Source organism: Choloepus didactylus, chromosome 1, assembly GCF_015220235.1.
Source record: "Choloepus didactylus isolate mChoDid1 chromosome 1, mChoDid1.pri, whole genome shotgun sequence".
Lineage (NCBI taxonomy): Eukaryota > Metazoa > Chordata > Mammalia > Pilosa > Megalonychidae > Choloepus > Choloepus didactylus.
Genome location: NC_051307.1, coordinates 142,051,040 through 142,056,328, shown reverse-complemented (window position 1 = coordinate 142,056,328; position 5,289 = coordinate 142,051,040). Strand labels below are relative to the sequence as shown.

Genomic DNA, 5,289 nt, shown 5'->3' with positions numbered 1-5,289 from the left:
ATTAAGAAATGGGCAAAAATGGACAGCCACAGGGATGGGGAGGCTGCTCTGGGGGATCACATGGTGCCTCTTGCCTGCTCCAGGGGCTGCTGGCATGGTGGTAGAGTCTCAAGGCCTCCTGCCACCATGGGGCAGGGAGACCCCTGAGGCGAGCCTTGGCTGCCTTTGAGAGGCTCCCTGGCTGGAGGCCCAGTATCTTCTTTCTTTGCACAGCCAGGAGGCCTCTAATTGAGGTCCATGTCACCATGGCCACGGTTCCCAAGTTGCTGCAGCAGCAGGAAGAGGACCTCAGCAAGCTTAATCCCTCCCTTCAGATTGACACACCTGATGCACTCAGTGAGAAAGATAAGGTCAAATTTACAGTGCATACCAAGACCACACTGTCCACGTTTCAGAGCCCAGAGTTTTCAGTTATGAGGCAACACAAAGACTTTGTGTGGCTACATGATACTCTTATTGAAATGAAAGACTATGCTGAATATCTTGTCTATAAGAAGACTATATCTTCCCATGAGACTTTATTCAGTGGCTTTCTTCTCACTTTGTTCTCAGTAAAGATTGCAACATTCATGTTTTCTTGGAATATGATCAGGATCTAAGTGTCAGGTGGAAAAATAGCAAAGAGATGTTTGGTGACTTTTCTGAAAGTATGGTGAAAGGTGCTGATGAAATCCTTTATTCTGGAGTTGAGGAGGTAGATGACTTCTTTGAGCAAGAGAAGAATTTCCTTCTTAACTATTATAATAAGATCAAGGATTCATGTGCAAAAGCTGACAAAATGACCAGCTCATAAAAGTGTTGCAGATGACTGTATCTACATTGCTGACTGCTTGCAGAGCCCGTGGTCATCAAAAAGTACCTATAGAAGGTTGCTATGCTGTTTGAAAAACTTAGGAAAGTAGAGCGTCTAGTCTCAACAGATGAAGATTTAAAGCTGACAGAGCTCCTTTGATGCTACATGGTTACCCTCGAGGCTGCAAAGGGCTCCTATACAGATGTACCAAGGCTCTCATTGACTGTGAAAACGCCAACAAAGCTCTGGATAAGGCTCAGCAAAAGGCAGACATACCAAGTTGACTGAGGCATACCAGCAGGAGTGCTGCCAAAAATTTACACAGCTCTCTGAATCTGCGGAAGAAGAACTGATAAATTTCAAATGGAAGAGAGTGACAGCATTTAGAAAGAATCTAATTGAAATGACTGAACTGGAAATAAAACAAGCTAGGAACAATGTCTCCCTTTTGCAAAGCTGCATTGACTTGTTCAAGAACAACAGATCTGCCTTTATTCTGAATGAAGTAAAGGAAGTGAATGTGAAAGCAAGCATAACTTGCACTTAAATCATTAGTCACAGAAGATTTAATAATTTTGACTTTTGTTTAAAATTATGTGAATAAATACATGATTTCTTAAAAAAAAAAAATGAACAGACCTGAATAAACATCTATCCAAAGAAGATATGCAAATGGCCTAGAAACACATGAAAAGATGTTTAACATCATTGGCCATTAAAGAAATGTAAATCAAAACCACACTGAGATACCATTTCATACCTAACAGAATGGACATTATTTAAAAACAAAAAGAAAGAAAATAGTAAGTTTTGGAGAGGATGTGGAGAACTAGGAGCATGTGTTCATTGCTGGTGGGAATTAAAGTGGTGCAGCCACTATGAAAATGTTTGGTGATTCCTCAGAAAGTTAAATATAGAATTATCATATGATACAACAATCCCACTTCTAGGTATATACCCAAAAATAATTGAAAGCAGGGACTTGAATGGATATTTGTATACCAATGTTTATAGCGGCATTATTCACAATAGCCAAAATGTGGAAGCAACCCAAATATCCATGAACCAATGAATGGATAAACAAAATGTGCCATTGACATACAGTGGAATACTATTCAGCCATAGAAAGGAAAGCTGCTCTATACATGCTACAACATGAATGAATCTTGAAATCATCAGGTTGAGTGACAAAGGCAGACATAAGGGACAGATATTATATGGTTCCACTTATCTGAAATAACTAGAGAGTGCAAATTCATATGGCCTGAGAATAAAGGTTACATAGGGCAGGGCTTGGGAGGGGGAATGGGGAAATAATGCATAATTGGTGTAGGGTTTCTGTTTGAGGTGATGGGAAAGTTCTGGTGATGATGATGGTGAGGGTGGCACAACACATTTTGAGTGCAATTAATCCTACTGAATTGTGTGCTTAGAGTTGTTGAGATGTTGGTGGGAAAGTATATATTGTATATATGTCTCCATAATAAAAAAAAAAAAAAAAGGGAGAGACTAAAGAGACAATGACCATAAAATGCAATACACGGTGGGGGCCGGGCAAGATGGCAGACTGGTGAGCTGTATGTTTTAGTTACTCCTCCAGGAAAGTAGGTAAAAAGCCAGGAACTGCGTGGACTGGACACCACAGAGCAATCTGTCTTTGGGCATACTTCATACAACACTCATGAAAACGTGGAACTGCTGAGATCAGCGAGATCTGTAAGTTTTTGCGGCCAGGGGACCCGCGCCCCTCCCTGCCAGGCTCAGTCCCGGGGGAGGAGGGGCTGTCAGCTCCGGGAAGGAGAAGGGAGAATTGCAGTGGCTGCTCTTATCGGAAACTCATTCTACTGATTCAAACTCCAACCATAGATAGACTGAGACCAGACACCAGAGACTCTGAGAGCAGCCAGCCCAGCAGAGAGGAGACAGGCATAGAAAAAAAACAACACGAAAAACTCCAAAATAAAAGCAGAGGATTTTTGGAGTTCTGGTGAACACAGAAAGGGGAAGGGCGGAGATCAGGCCTTGAGGCGCATATGCAAATCCCGAAGCAAGGCTGATCTCTCTGCCCTGTGGACCTTTCCTTAATGGCCCTGGTTGCTTTGTCTATTAGCATTTCAATAACCCATTAGATCTCTGAGGCGGGCCGTTTTTTTTTTTTTTTTTTTTTTTTTTTTTTGTTAAATCCTTTTTGCTTTTTCTAAAACAATTACTCTAAGAAGCTCAATACAGAAAGCTTCAAAGAATTGAAATTTGGGCACGTCAAGTCAAGAGCAGAACTAAGAGAGCTCTGAGACAAAAGGCAATAATCCAGTGGCTGAGAAAATTCACTAAACAACACAACTTCCCAAGAAAAGGGGGGTGTCCGCTCACAGCCACCATCCTGGTGGACAGGAAACACTCCTGCCCATCGCCAGCCCCATAGCCCAGAGCTGCCCCAGACAACCCAGTGTGACGGAAGTGCTTCAAATAACAGGCACACACCACAAAACTGGGCGTGGACATTAGCCTTCCCTGCAACCTCAGCTGAATGTCCCAGAGCTGGGAAGGGGGAGCAGTGTGAATTAACAGAGCCCCATTCAGCCATCATTTGAGCAGACTGGGAGCCTCCCAACACAGCCCAGCAGCCCAGAACTGCCCTGGGGGGACGGCACTCACCTGTGACATAGCACAGTCATCCCTCAACAGAGGACCCGGGGTGCACAGCCTGGAAGAGGGGCCCACTTGCAAGTCTCAGGAGCCATACGCCAATACCAAAGACTTGTGGGTCAGTGGCAGAGACAAACTGTGGCAGGACTGAACTGAAGGATTAGACTATTGCAGTAGCTTTAAAACTCTAGGATCATCAGGGAGATTTGATTGTTAGGGCCACCCCCCCTCCCCGACTGCCCAGAAACACGCCCCACATACAGGGCAGGCAACACCAACTACACACGCAAGCTTGGTACACCAATTGGGCCCCACAAGACTCACTCCCCCACTCACCAAAAAGGCTAAGCAGGGGAGAGCTGTTTTGTGGAGAACAGGTGGCTCGTGGACGCCACCTGCTGGTTAGTTAGAGAAAGTGTACTCCACGAAGCTGTAGATCTGATAAATTAGAGATAAGGACTTCAACTGGTCTACAAACCCTAAAAGAACCCTATCAAGTTCAGCAAATGCCACGAGGCCAAAAACAACAGAAAATTATAAAGCATATGAAAAAACCAGACGATATGGATAACCCAAGCCCAAGCACCCAAATCAAAAGACCAGAAGAGACACACCTAGAGCAGCTACTCAAAGAACTAAAGATGAACAATGAGACCATAGTACGGGATATGAAGGAAATCAAGAAGACCCTAGAAGAGCATAAAGAAGACATTGCAAGACTAAATAAAAAAATGGATGATCTTATGGAAATTAAAGAAACTGTTGACCAAATTAAAAAGATTCTGGACACTCATAGTACAAGACTAGAGGAAGTTGAACAACGAATCAGTGACCTGGAAGATGACAGAATGGAAAATGAAAGCATAAAAGAAAGAATGGGGAAAAAAATTGAAAAACTTGAAATGGACCTCAGGGATATGATAGATAATATGAAACGTCCGAATATAAGACTCATTGGTGTCCCAGAAGGGGAAGAAAAGGGTAAAGGTCTAGGAAGAGTATTCAAAGAAATTGTTGGGGAAAACTTCCCAAATCTTCTAAACAACATAAATACACAAATCATAAATGCTCAGCGAACTCCAAATAGAATAAATCCAAAAAAACCCACTCCGAGACATATACTGATCACACTGTCAAACATAGAAGAGAAGGAGCAAGTTCTGAAAGCAGCAAGAGAAAAGCAATTCACCACATACAAAGGAAACAGCATAAGACTAAGTAGTGACTACTCAGCAGCCACCATGGAGGCGAGAAGGCAGTGGCACGATATATTTAAAATTCTGACTGAGAGGAATTTCCAGCCAAGAATACTTTATCCAGCAAAGCTCTCCTTCAAATTTGAGGGAGAGCTTAAATTTTTCACAGACAAAGAAATGCTGAGAGAATTTGCTAACAAGAGACCTGCCCTACTGGAGATACTAAAGGGAGCCCTACAGACAGAGAAACAAAGACAGGACAGAGAGACTTGGAGAAAGGTTCAGTACTAAAGAGATTCGGTATGGGTACAATAAAGGATATTAATAGAGAGAGGGAAAAATATGGCAAACATAATCCAAAGGATAAGATGGCCGATTCAAGAAATGCCTTCACGGTTTTAACGTTGAATGTAAATGGATTAAACTCCCCAATTAAAAGATATAGATTCGCAGAATGGATCAAAAAAAATGAACCATCAATATGTTGCATACAAGAGACTCATCTTAGACACAGGGACACAAAGAAACTGAAAGTGAAAGGATGGAAAAAAATATTTCATGCAAGCTACAGCCAAAAGAAAGCAGGTGTAGCAATATTAATCTCAGATAAAATAGACTTCAAATGCAGGGATGTTTTGAGAGACAAAGAAGGCC

General features: G+C 42.4%; 1 pseudogene; it reads left to right on the top strand.

The window, feature by feature from the left end:
• The first annotated feature begins 215 nt into the window (after positions 1-215).
• Positions 216-1,340, top strand: LOC119525797 (annotated as a pseudogene).
• The last annotated feature ends 3,949 nt before the right edge of the window (positions 1,341-5,289 follow it).